Below are 14,015 nucleotides of genomic sequence, written 5' to 3'. Positions count from 1 at the left end.
TCCCAAAACTTTGCACTATTTCCAAGGGTTTTGGGATCTAACAGGTTTTCCCAGATAGAGGCCTTCACTTCTGATTTACGTTTAACTAGGGCCTAATTATAATGAATGCGTGATGCCCTGATTCGTGCCTGGTGTCTGGGCCTAGCCTTTAGTGCTGCCTTTAAATCACGACTTGCCTTGGAGCAAGAGTGATCAAACCATTTCGGGCCACTGCGAGCCGGCCCCGTAGAGGGCACGGTTAACATTGCCCCGACTTAGGATACAATGCCGTCAAAAGCAGACAGGATCTCCTGGGGTGGAGGTGCCGAGGCCACACAGAGAGACAACTCAGGGCCACATGTGTTACTAATTGATTCGTACAAGTGGCTCAAGTTTACCATTGACCACTTTAAACGTCGTTTGCCATCAGTACACTTTAAGACACCGCCGTCTAACCTCATCTTACGCAGTTCAAATATCACGCCACCCAGTTGAATACAGACTGGATTATGATCACTGTGTTGGTTCGCCTGAATTTTAAAGTCCAAGATAGAAGTACCAAAGTGAACAGCAAAACATACAAGATGATGGACGGAATGTTGCACAATGGCAAAACATTCACCCCCAGTCACAGATCTGGGTTTAATCTGTGACTGGGGGTGAATATTTTGCCATTGTGCAACATTCCATCCATCATCTTGTGTGTTTTACAAATCACTCCACAACATCGGACCCAAATACCTCAACGAGAGAGTCTCCTTCCACATACCCAAAAGGAACCTCAGCTCCGCCGATCTCACCCTAGCAGAAACCCCCCACATCCTCAGAAGTCCTTCGAGCCGGATTTGAACCAGTGACCTAAGGATGTCATTCACTCCACTACCGTCCTCTGCTCTACCAACTGCGCTTTCGAAGGTGCAGATAGAATCGATTGACAATGCACTATATGGCGTGAGAAACGGGCCGGGAGCCTGTCTGTCTAGACAGCTTTCTGTTTCTAAACACCAACTCAAGGGCTTTATAAAGTTGCAAAGCCCACAATGGAGAGTTTTTTTTTTTTTTTTTAATTTTTGAAAACCTTTATTCGTGCAACCACAAAAGTACAAATACGGGCCAACAACCCTCAGGCCGGCCACGGATACTGTTTAAGCACTAGTGCATGTAATATGGCGACGCAATAGCACATCAATAGCAATAAGCGAGCATTCAACAGTTACACTGTAATTCACGTGCTATCACGTCTCAGGAGCATTGAAGGTTAATTTTAAAGGTTTTCTGTTGCAGCTACTAAGGTCCAACTTTTCCGTTGTAATTGAAAATAAAAACTATAAACTAAAAGAACAGGGTCCATGTAGGCGTGACATAATAGTAGCGACAGAGTCACACAGAGCCCAGCAACCCAAATGTCAAATCCTCCCAGGCGGCATGGCGGCCCACAAAGTGTGCGGCAAGGGTAGCAGAACCAAACATCATAGCAATTGTCTACTGCCACCCGCCCACCAGCAACATCGACACGGACCCAGGGTAGAAAAGAAAAGAAGAAATAAAATAGAGAAGAAAAACAAGGCACCATAGAAACAGAAAAGAAAACTAAAAACCCATCCCCCAACCCCCCACCCTACACGCATGCAGAGGCTACGGCCTACCCCCCCCCCGGCAGTGTGTCTGTCGCCCAATAAACCCGAAATATAGAAGAAGAAAGGTAGGGAAGGGGAGAAAAAGAGAAGTACCATAACACCTAAGATATAGGGAGCAAGAAAAGAGTAGCCTAATCTAAAACTCCCATGAAACACCTAACCCCGGAGGAGGGCCATAATCACTGAATCCCGGACTCCACTGCCCGCACAAAACCTCCACCCCATCCACAAGTTCAAAAAGAACACATCAGTTGTAGCCGCAAGTGGGGAGGAATATCACAAATAGAGTCCCTAAGTATATCGAAATAGCGTTCCAATCTGGGTCCCCACCAGCCGAACAGACAGAATTATTATTTTTTTTTTTTTAGACCACCAGTAGCAACACTTACTCCCTGACCCCCAGCCCGCAAAAACATCCACCCCGTTAAGAAGGAACAAAAACCGGACACTTAATTTGCAACCTAAAATTGCAAATAGCACGCACAAGAGTTTCAGGGAAGCGTCCCGGTCCAGGTCTTCACCAGCCAAGTAGATAAAGTCAGCACATAGTTAGGCAGTCCAGGGGAACATAACCAGGAGGAGAGGGAACCAGTACGACTCGGGCAAGTTGGTACATCAGGCACATACACTTTCAATGAATATACCGTAAAACATTCCGAGTCGAGTCTCCGCCAGCCAGTCTATAACGGGCACTAGGAAAGATTCCCTCAGCCCTGGCCAGATCGTGCCCGTCTCTTCAAACATGGTCTCCGGGGGAGGTCCGATCCAAACAAAGCCGGAGGACAAAATGGCCACCACCGAGAACGAAAAGAGAGGCAGAGACAAAATGGGCGCCTCCAGTCACTTGTCGAGCCGCAGGCACACAGGATAATCACCCCCAAACACATGTGACGATATCCAAGCCATCGCCCAGAGAGAAGTGCTTGCGAGGCTGTAGGTTCAGAGGGGATCGATGTCAGCAAAGGCAAAGTTTGAAACACTAACCTCTCCGTAGACAAAGTCTCAGTCCTCGACAAAGGGGGAAACAATGTATCTCCACTGAAGCTGGAGGACGGCCGTTCACAAGCAGCACGGCAAATAGGGAAAGTCAACACCTCCCCGCACTCGCTCCGCGTCCTGGTGTCCCCCACAGAGACAGACAAGGGCACACCAATACAATGCTGAGAGATGGCCGGTCTCTCCCGACCCAAGAGAAGGACATCGTCGAGTTGCTCACCCAGCTCACCAAAGAGGGCACGCCAGTCACGGCGGAGCTCGGCAAGTGCGGACAGAATGGTCCTGTGTGTTGGCTCCAGTTGCAGGCACTCTAGCTCCACATTAGAGGATGGTTCACTGAGCGCAGCCCCCAGCTCGCTATCAGGCAGGGTGGTATAGTTGCAATGCGAGATAGCACTCGCCATCTCGGGGAAGGCAGCCGCCATTTCTTCTTTCTCGGGATGCGTACACCGAGAGGGGGGCGAGCGCGGTATCGGGTGACCGCAGTCCGGGTCGCCGTTGCAGGCACAGCACACGGCCTTGGAACGCCGCACGGGGAATGTCATTGCCGCTTCGTCACTAGGCAAAGGCAGACACAGGGGCGACCCACAAAATGGAGCGGTGTGGAATAGTCTCAGTGCCACCCTGGGGGGTTGTCCACAGCGGGTACACGTCCTCACGACAAGTCGTTCTCATGGAGCGAGGCACTCGGGTGTTCAAGGTTTCTTCAGACTCCCCCTGTGACGGCGGCGTGGATGACCGCACCGGTGAACCTCGGGTTCAGCAGACTGTTGCCGGTCCGGCGACTGTCGGCGGAGAGAAGCTAAACGGGTCCAGAGCCAGGGCTACGGCGGTCGTCAAGTCAGCACGACGATAACTCTCCCAGTACGGCACGTAGAGACCCCGAAAGAGCACGGGTAGATTCAGCGCAGTCACAGCATCATTCCGCTGCGGTTTAAAGTCAGGATAGAAGGCAGGATGTCGGTGCTGAATGTACAGGCTCGCGGAGCCGGGAATCGGAACGTCCGTTCAGGTCGCCATCTTGGCTCCTCCACAATGGAGAGTTTCATTTCCAAACAACACCCCCCTCAAAAGGGCTGAAAAGAAACAAGCTAAGTTTTTACCAATCCACAGGCACTTCTCAGACACATGAAAATGGGGAATAACAACCCTTAACCTTTGCAATAGTTCTCCCCCTGGATAGTTCCAGGGCTGCCTGCATGGACACTTCCTTACAGGCTCTCACCCTCTGTGCCCTTGCTGCTGCTGCTGCTGCTATGTGTGCTCAGGGGGATTGTTTCTGTCTAGCTCTGGCTACACATGTACATGTTTGCCAGATTTACAGTGGAGTGCCCATCAGTGTGGTGTTTCTCTAGGCAAAGCTCACTAATCAAAAGAAACAGGCCACTTGCATTTGCCAATGCTTCTTCCAAGTGATAATTCATCTGTTATGAAGAATGAGCTTTGATAACCAGCATTCACTTTTCTATCAGTGCTTTGTCTCTGTCCCTGAAAACGTCTCGTTTTATTAACAGGTGGCAAGTCAAGTAACATAAAAATGGATGTAATAAAAGATTTGTAATTTAGAAATTCTCAAAAGTCTGTTTAGATGCGATTAAAATAAAACCAAAAGAGAAATTGGTAGTCGTGCTGGACCTAGGCAATATAAGATCTCTGGTGAGGCTGGTCGGGAGTGCATGTAGACGCTAGTGGACCTTTAACTTACACGATGTGCCTATATGTTGTATACCAGTACACTTAAATAAAGAAAAAAGCAGCTTCACCGTCATATAAAACAATTCCTCATTCAGAGCCCGATCCATCATTTCATTTATGTAGCGTGGAAAAAAAAACAGTAGCATAAATGCATTTTATATATCATGCAGTCCTTTGATTTTGATGTCAATAATAACCCTTCGTGCACATTTCTATTTTCAATAAAGTACACAGAAGCTGAAAATGAAAAGGCAGAAATGCTTCCCAAAGTGTCTCACTAGAAAATCGCCCGTGATTGATTTGAAAAATGATGAGATTGCATTAGTAAATCTTTTACCTATAGGAGATGATGTTATTAATGAAAAGCGCCAGTACACAATAGCAGGCGTGTCACATTGTAGATGACATTTAAAATAGAGGTAGAATCGTCATACTTTAAAAATATAGGCTGACTTTAAAAATAAAAATAACTCCTCCCCGTCGGGAATTCCCCGGTCTCCCGCGTGACAGGCGGGGATACTGACCACTATACTAACGAGGAACCGATGGATCTCGACCTGCTGGGCCGCTCCTCATGTGGCCTTCAAGCCGCCTCTCCCCGCTTTGCTACCGGTTCGTGCCATTTATCAACTCCTTGACACCAACACAGGGGCCACGGGCTCAACAAACACACACACACTCTCTCCCCCCATACACACACAAACACACTCCTCCCTCACACCTCACAGCAACCCTCTCGCCTCCTAGCAGACGCTCTCAGCAGCATCCCCTGATGCCAGAGTCACCACAACCAGCTCCCAGGGCTGCTTCAGAGGGGGGGCCCCGGACTGGCTCTTCAGCCCAGGGGCCCCTGGCTCTGTCTGATGAGGGGGCATTGCAGCGGGGGATGCACACAGGGAGGGGGGCGGGAGACACCACCCCCCTCGCCCCCGCCGGAGGAGAGAGCTGGGCTGTAAAGGTGAAGAGGGGAGGCAGGAAAAGCCCCGGCGTGTGAGGGTCCGAGAAAGAGGCGCTTTCCATTGGGAAGCAGAGGGAAAAAAAGTGAAGAGTTTGCAAAAATCCTTCGAGCCGGATTTGAACCAGCGACCTAAGGATGACAGTCACTCCACTACAGTCCTCCGCTCTACCAACTGAGCTATCGAAGGCTCAAAGATATGTGGATGACAAAGCGCTATATCGCATGGGGAGCGGAGCCCAGCCATCCATCTCGCATTCTGTTTCTAAACACCAACTCCAGGGCTTGCTAAAGCTCCAAACCCTCCAATGGAGACTTTCCTTTTCACAGCAGCCCCCCCCCCTCGCACCCCCAAAGGGCTGAAGAAACCAGCCCTTCTTCCATTCAGTTTTGCTGCAGGAGCCGCTCTCTCCTGAGGAGCCCCGGCCTCGGCCCCCCCCCCCCCTTCCCGGAAGAGTCTCATGCCCTTCACGGTCGGTGCCTTGCAGTGTTTCTTTCATGTCCATTCATGCGCCCCACTTTCACTGTGTATTTCAGCCTCCTAGCGCTCTCGCTGAGGCTTGTCTTCATGGCGCTGATTTTAATGTAACAAATGCATAATCTTCATAATGAATAAAAAGATTCGAGATAAAAATGAGCTTTTAAGTGACGGTAATAAGCGCGCACTTTTCTTTCATGAGATGTGAATTGTAATAAAAGGACGAGAGCCCTGATTACTGGGGGGGGGGGGGTGCTTTGGTTATTCGTGCATTCTTCTTTCACATGTGTGATCTGTTGAAACACCCGCGACTCTCGGATGTTTCTATTCACATGTCCCCCTGATGGACGGCACTGGCTTCTGCTCGGGTATCTGAGCGCAGCCTCGGTGCGCCGCTGTGTTTGCTCCTGCGGTTCCTTCTGTACTGTGCAGGGGCTGCTCGGGTGCTGAGTGTTGATATAACTCTGTGGTTTAGACGGCAAGACGGATAAAACCTGTATTAAAACTAAGTATACACACTACTATTCACTGCTGTGACTTTGCAGGTATTTATTCTTACCATGCAATGAAGCCACGCTCCCTGGTGGTCTAGTGGTTAGGATTCGGCGCTCTCACCGCCGCGGCCCGGGTTCGATTCCCGGTCAGGGAACTTCAATTTTTCCTCACGCTTAAATTAATTCTTTAGTTTTTTAAAACATATGCTAAATTATACATTAATGCAGGTTGTAGCGTCACGAGGCAGACAAGTGCTTGACATAAAAAACCTTCTCCAGGTGTTTTTGTTTTTATTTAACAGAACATTCGATTATACTTTATACTTCCAGCCGAAAGGCGTCCTTTCCAGACCGACTCTGGGGAGCTGCACCTGCGGCGCGGTTACCACAGGTGTCTGTTGTGTGCACCCACTGACCACGGAGACTTTTGTAGTTTTTTGATTGATCCCTCATCCACGCCATGAACTGTGTGATCCTTGACACATTGTTTCCGTGTTTTCTCTGAACAAGAGTTAGGAGTTCATAAAACTAGTGGTGACTTCGAGGTGAGGAGGTGTGTTTATACCTGTACAAGTGGGGAAATTTACAGTTTAAGCTCTTGATTCTCTGATGCACGTATCTGAAGGCTAAGATTGTTACTTCATCTTTTAAAACTACTCCCTATGATAGGTTATGAAGCCTAGGCTATGTTTACTCCAGCAAATAATGGGAAAACATGAACTGGAATATTTATATTCCGAGGACAGTGGCCATTGAGCCCAGACTGGTCACAGTTTGTTTTAAAACTGCTGCATATGCTGTTTGCTTAATGATATTCAGGGGAGCCTGTTTCTGAATTACACTGCAGGGGAATGACTAGTCTTTGAAGAGAGGAAGTTTACACTTTTTCCATTCATTCTCTTTTGCAACTGTTGTAACATCCACCCAGTGTCACCCCAGGAGAACACCTTCTTACTCTTAAGGAAATATACGTTGCAAACTGTTACCACATTGGGTTCCATAGCTCAGGGGTTAGAGCACTGGTCTTGTAAACCAGTGGTCGCGAGTTTAAATCTCGCTGGAGCCTTAACATTTTTTTAATTTGAATAAAAAGCTTTCAATCACTTAAATATTCTGACCCCAAAAAAAGCATTCTGCCTCCAACATTAAACTTCCAAGTGAGTGACTTTAGAACAAAGTAGTTCTTCCATTGCAGTGAATGAACAACGTGAAACAAATATTCACTTCCAGGTCCATCTGGACAGAGCTGGGCTCCCTGGAGACGGATGCTTTTGGCGTCATGATTCTTGTGATTGAATGTGAACTGTCTGTGCAGGTTTGTAAAGTTAAGCGTCTTGTTAGTTGTCGGCGCACAATTCCCTGACAGGGGCACAACATTGTCTAGGGCTGTGGCACACCCGGGCATTAAAGATGGTGCAGAGAAGGTTGCCGTCCATCATCCCCTTTGGTATCGCTTTGTTCACCCGAAGTTGGCAGGGTATGCCCAGACGTGGGTCCCTTGCTCACTTTGCCACTGGAGTCAAGCTATCCTGGCTGATGACGGCTGATTAGCCAGAAACCGGTCCCAGGATGCTTGTTTCCGGTCTAGGGAAGACATGGTTTGGCAGTTTGGGTTGGACTGATCCCATGAGGCACAGGGTCAGACTGATTTGCATATGGCCATGTCTGAACTGGGGTGGCACAGTGAGCTAAAGAACGGTGATGGATTAAACCCAGATCAGTTGACTGGGGGTGAGTTTCTGATTTGCTCCAACGCTCCGTCCATCATCCCCTTTGGTATCACGAAGTTTGCCCCAGTCACACGAGCCCCGGGGAGGCTGTGGAGGCCTTTGATGCCAATTGTCACACAGTAGCATTTCCTGAGTTTCAGCCTCTCTTTCTTTGAGGCTCCTGCAGGGACAATGTTCCAGTAATCCAGCCTGGACCCCACCAAAGCCCTGATCAACCCCTTGCAGCATCTTTCAAGGAGCCGAGGCAGGTCTGTCCTAGACCATGAGATGGGGAGTTACATAGTTTCCAACATTTGAAAAAAGATTCCCGGGAGACTTTGCAGCACAGGGCTGCTGCAGATAGAACGTTCTTGTTTGCGTACCTGTGTGTGATAATTATGAACAGTTTCTGCAATACAAGTTGCCGGGACTGTCCCTGCAAACTGGACAGGAGTCAACTATATAGTTACATATTTACCATGGACTGTGATTGGATTGCCAAATGATAGCACTGTGCCATACTCTGAGATGTGTCACAGCAGGGGAAGGAGTGTGACAATTTACCAACTCCGCTGGCCGCTGAATGCTGTGTCTACAACTCAGAATATTACAGCCTTCCATGCATTCAGGCAGAGGTAGGAATCTTTGATCCAAATGGCCTGATGTTACCCAGGGTTTATTTTGGTTATCCCTCGGACATGGAGTCCAGTGCCTCCTGCCTCATCAGCATCATTTGGAGCAGCAGACTGCACTTGCATGTAACCTGAACCAGAGGCCTTTTACCAATGTTCAATCCCAGCAGGAGAAGATCCCTGGTTATTCCAAATAGAATGTGTTTGAAATTAAAAGAAATAAAAACACATTTATAGAGTGCACATCTACCAAAAAGCGTCAAGGCACCTGATGCAGCGGAAGCAGTGTTTTTTTTATTATCTGATGTCCCACACCAAGTACAATAACAATAACGGAAACGCAACTCTAACGACGGGCCCATAAATCTTTATTGTTCGGTGAGCAGTATCTAAGGTCCTCCGAAGGATCTTTGGTAGAGCTAAAAGGGACTAAGTAATGAAAGTCGGAGAGCTGCTCTCCACGAGGACCTGTAGTGAAAGACTAACCTATACATCAATAAACAACCGTAATATGTCAAATAACTCATAACTCATGAATAAAGACAAACGCTGTTCTTTTTCTCAATATTTTTTATCGTTGATATTCAAAATATGACGGTAAATCACGAGTTCAGAGTCAATTATCCTCGCTAAGTTCTCAATGTCACAGGTTAATTCCACAACAAGCATAACAGCTTGAATGCTCAAAATCATCAAAACATCAGGTATAGAGGAGAGAAAGAGAGATGAGAGAAAACATCTGCATAGACAGTTCTAATACTAATGCACAGCTGTGCAGTTCGTTGTAAAGGCTAATCCCACAGCTGCAAGGTAGCAAGGTATAGCACGAGCAGCATCGCTAGCCGATGATGTGCAAGGCCTTTAGGAAGAGTGTCTTAGGATCCCAGCAGGAGAGGCCAGCCAGAGGAATCAGGAATCAGCACAGCATTCAGCATACCACAAACGCAGGGTCAGGTCACCAATCTTGTGAACGAGCCGACAAACACTTCCCCACAGTTCATTTTTATAGTACAGTTTTTCTTTATCTCTGATGAAATGTTTCTCTTACAACTCTCTACAAGCCTCTCCATTCGATAGTGACTATAGCCTTATAGCCCGCCGTAGAAGGCTATACCCGCTATTAAAGGCCCTCTCATGCGTTAAAGACCCCGAGCCGAAGGCGAGGGCTTTTAACAAGGGAGAGGGACTTTAATAGCGGTATAGCCCATCTACGAAGGGCTATAAGGCTATTAGAACATTCTGTCACTAGAGGACAGAATGTTCTAACAAAAAAACAAAGCCTTATAGGAGCGTGAGGGGATTGGAATCCCCTCCGGCTCCCTGAAGCCTTTGTTCACAGCCAGAGCTGTGAACAAAGAAACATTGGAATGTTGGAGCACCTGGCGTATACCAGCCATTATAAGCCCGGAGCACTCCATTGTTTTCAAAACATCAGCTATAGAGGAGAGAAAGAGAGTGAGAGAAAACATCTGCATAGACAGTTCTAATACTAATGCACAGCTGTGCAATTGGTTGTAAAGGCTAATCCCACAGCTGCAAGGTAGCAAGGTATAGCACGAGCAGCATCGCCAGCCGATGATGTGCAAGGCCTTTAGGAAGAGTGTCTTAGGATCCCAGCAGGAGAGGCCGGCCAGAGGAATCAGGAATCAGCACAGCATTCAGCATACCACAAACGCAGGGTCAGGTCACCAATCTTGTGAACGAGCCGACAAACACTTCCCCACAGTTCATTTTTATAGTACAGTTTTTCTTTATCGCTGATGAAATGTTTCTCTTACAACTCTCTACAAGCCTCTCCATTGGATAGTGACTATAGGATGACGATCTCCTGACAATGACTTTACAAATATTTCCTAAGCATGCTTTACCTAAAATTGTATAACTTCGTAGAAGGGAAGAGGAAGAACTACAGGTACATTTGTACATAAAGGTTGAAACTATTTCATCTGAGTCTACTACATCCTTAGCACAGGCAGGAAGGAACCTATAATGTTCTAATCAGAAATAAACTAATATCTTTAGCAGTCTATTTTCTTTTTAGACACACCTTTGCCTCCCCCACCCACATACCCCCCTCAAATCACTGCCCCGCCCCATTGCACTTAGGATGACAGTTACCAAACTGTTTATAATGTACTTCAACTCGAGCTTGTTTGACGCTTCAGGTGTCGCTTCTGATCACCTTGGAGGGGGGGTCTCACTCCAGAATGAAACCTGCACCTGCTGCCCTCGGATCCATTATATACGGTAGTGAAAAGGCGCACGCCAAAACCTTTCCAGAGTGAGGCACCCTTTCACCTATCCAACCATGGTACGGGTTCGCATTAATGAAACCGGTATGGAAATGAAGGAATGCAGAAAACAGGCGCATTTAATCCTAGACAAAGAGTCATAAATATTAAAAGTTTGAATCTCCCTCTCGTTCCTGTTAAACGTGCACTGGAAAATAGGCTAAGTTATTACAAAATGTCCCTTTTGAAAGCAAGGAATTTGTATTGAAAATAATGTTTTGCAGAAAAAAGAACAATAATAATTTGTAAAGCTAGGGGACACCCGAATTTGAACCGGGGACCTCTTGATCTGCAGTCAAATGCTCTACCACTGAGCTATATCCCCAGCTGTAGATGTAAGAGATGTGCAATATTAAACGACTGTTTCCTGTTCCTGATGAGTCTTAGAAGCTTTGCTTCAAGGCGCGCCACGGATTTAATGTTCCAGTTTTGTGTGCGAGCACACTGCCTTCTGTGAAATGGACTTTGTTATATTTCTACGTGTGGGAGCGCCTAGTAAGCCACTAAAATAACGGAAGGGAATGTGGTGAGGGTTGTATGTCACGCCCAATCCTCCAGGGGAGGCGCGATGAGTTCTGGCCATGGGGGTCTGAGGTTTCTTTATCATATTTTATTTTTATTTTATGCGTTTTTATATAGCGCGGACTTTACCCGAAGGTGTCAGAGCGCTTCACAATAGGAACAGTAGTGAAACATGAGGAAAAATTACAAGTCAGCATGTTACAAAAGTAAACGTTACGTTACATAAGGCAATAGTGGCAATTGTTCATGTTTCAAGAGCAAACAAAATACAAGAGGGAAAGTGACGTGTGTGTATGTTACAAAAGCGTACAAAGTACAAGTAGAGGTATAATACTGCACTAAATGGCAGATACTCAAAACACAAGAACAAACGTTACGTAACGTGAGACAATGGTGGCAAATGCGCATGTATCAATCAATCAATCAATCAAGGCATTTATAGAGCGCACTACTTACCCGGAGGGTCTCAAGGCGCTTGGGGGGGAGGGGTGGGGTGCCGCTACTGCTCGAACAGCCAGGTCTTGAGTTTCTTCCCGAAGGAGAGGTGGTCTTGGGTCAGGCGAAGGTCGGTCGGGAGGGTGTTCCAGGTCTTGGCGGCCAGGTAGGAGAAGGACCTTCCTCCTGTTGTCGCTCTTCAGATGCGGGGGACGGCGGCGAGGGCGTGGTAGGTCGATCGGAGGTTGCGTTTGGGAGCGTAGAAGTTGAGGCGGTTGTTGAGGTAGCTCGGGCCTTGGTCGTGTAGAGCTTTGTGTGCGTGGGTGAGGAGGCGGAAGGTGACTCTCTTGTTGACGGGGAGCCAGTGCAGGTCTCTCAGATGTCCGGAGATGTGGCTGCTTCGGGGGATGTCGAGGATGAGTCTGGCTGAGGCGTTCTGGATCCGCAGGAGTCTCTTCTGGAGCTTGGCGGTGGTTCCGGCGTAGAGGGCGTTGCCGTAGTCCAGTCGGCTGGTGACGAGGGCCTGGGTGACCGTCTTCCTGGTCTCGGTGGGGATCCACCGGAAGATCTTCCGTAACATGCGCAGGATGTTAAAACAGGACGCGGAGACGGCGTTGACTTGTCTGGTCATGGAGAGGGAGGAGTCCAGGATGAAGCCCAGGTTGCGTGCGTGGTCTGTCGGTTTGGGTGCGGTGCCCAGGGCGGGGGGCCACCAGGAGTCGTCCCAGGCGGAGGGCGAGGAGCCCAGGATGAGGACTTCCGTCTTGTCTGAGTTCAGTTTCAGGCGGCTGGTCGTCATCCACTCGGCTACGTCTTTCATCCCTTCGTGGAGGTTGGTTCTGGCGGCGGTGGGGTCGTTGGTCAGGGAGAGGATCAGCTGGGTGTCGTCGGCGTAGGAGATGATGTTGAGGTTGTGTTGGCGTGCGATGGCCGCAAGGGGGCTCATGTAGATGTTGAAGAGGGTGGGGCTGAGAGAGGAGCCCTGAGGAACGCCGCAGATGACTTCCGTGGCTGCAGATCTGAACGGTGGTAGGCGGACTCTCTGTGTCCTTCCAGCGAGGAAGGAGATGATCCACTCCAGTGCCTTTTCCTGGATTCCGATGTTGCTGAGGCGCTGCACTAGGGTGCGGTGGCAGACAGTGTCGAACGCCGCGGAGAGGTCAATAAGCCAACATCGGCCCAGACCACAACCTGCTCACGACAACTTCCCAAATAACGTCTACCACACAATGTTTTTTGTTGGAGAAAGTTGTTGCAGCTTTATTTGCATAAACATTATGCCAACATGTTGGGTTATCTTACGGGCGATCCAGGTTCAGGCCGCCCCTCGCGACCTGCCCACCTGATGAGCCATAAACCCCCCCCTGCGGTGTTAGCCGTGGGGGGGTTGTCAATATTGGGGGAAGGTCTAACCCCCTCCCCCGGCGGACCTCCAGTCCACCCCTTACTCACGCCCCTCCCCCTACGAGGGGGGCAGAGCATTGCAGGCAACCCCCAGTTGCTTAGGTCTACAACCGCCCAAAGGACTAACGGGGCGCCGTCACTCCTCCAGGATCCCACCGAGGATCTCCCTGGGGATAATTTGCTCTCGCACCCTTACTGTGCTCCTGTAGAGGGTACCCTTCTGTACCTTCCTGCGTTGGATAGCCCTGTAACTCCGCCATGGCTCTGGGTGTGGCCGCCGCTGCCCCAGAGCCCCCCACCTACTAGAGTTCTTTCTTTACGACCTGCTGCTACTAGTGCTTCCGCTAAATCTAACAGGAAGAAGGCCATCCCCACTTCTGATAGGTGTATACCATCTTCGTCACAGCACCCTGTGCCTTCTGCATGTAGCAACCCCTGTCTTATAATACCAAATCCACGTTGCTCGGTGCATTTGCGCATAGCGCTGTTGACCCACCTGCGAAAGGACTCCATTGCCTCCCCTGACCTTGCGTCAAGCCACTAACGCCTCGAGGTAGTTTCGGACCACCATAACTCACAAGTCCCCAGCAAGTTGCTCAATTCGAATTCTTCAAACACTGCAAACATGATTACACGATTCCAGGTCGCACAACCACGGCACATCAAAATTGCGGTCTGTGCCTAAACCTGCCTCTTAAGGACGTATGTATTTCTTGTAGCAACTTGACTCTCAGCGCCCCACTTGTTTTATGTGTTCCACTGGCAAGCCTGCCTGGAAAGCCGTGGTT

At 48.8% G+C, this 14,015-nt stretch overlaps 4 non-coding genes across 4 annotated transcripts; 2 read left to right on the top strand and 2 right to left on the bottom strand.

The window, feature by feature from the left end:
* Window positions 1-5,366: 5,366 nt before the first annotated feature.
* On the bottom strand, window positions 5,367-5,452 carry TRNAY-GUA (transfer RNA tyrosine (anticodon GUA)). The gene is given in 2 exon segments: window positions 5,367-5,402; window positions 5,416-5,452. It is a non-coding gene; the product is annotated as a tRNA-Tyr (tRNA).
* An 865-nt stretch (window positions 5,453-6,317) lies between these two features.
* Window positions 6,318-6,389, top strand: TRNAE-CUC (transfer RNA glutamic acid (anticodon CUC)). Its single transcript has one exon. It is a non-coding gene; the product is annotated as a tRNA-Glu (tRNA).
* Window positions 6,390-7,227: 838 nt separating this feature from the next.
* On the top strand, window positions 7,228-7,300 carry TRNAT-UGU (transfer RNA threonine (anticodon UGU)). Its single transcript has one exon. It is a non-coding gene; the product is annotated as a tRNA-Thr (tRNA).
* Window positions 7,301-11,119: 3,819 nt separating this feature from the next.
* TRNAC-GCA (transfer RNA cysteine (anticodon GCA)) lies at window positions 11,120-11,191 on the bottom strand. The gene has a single exon. It is a non-coding gene; the product is annotated as a tRNA-Cys (tRNA).
* Between the last annotated feature and the right edge of the window lie 2,824 nt (window positions 11,192-14,015).

This window comes from Lissotriton vulgaris, chromosome 1_1 (assembly GCF_964263255.1).
Source record: "Lissotriton vulgaris chromosome 1_1, aLisVul1.2, whole genome shotgun sequence".
Classification (NCBI taxonomy): Eukaryota; Metazoa; Chordata; class Amphibia; order Caudata; family Salamandridae; genus Lissotriton; species Lissotriton vulgaris.
The sequence above is the reverse complement of the archived record's forward strand: the minus strand, read 5'-3'. Positions and strand labels throughout refer to the sequence as shown.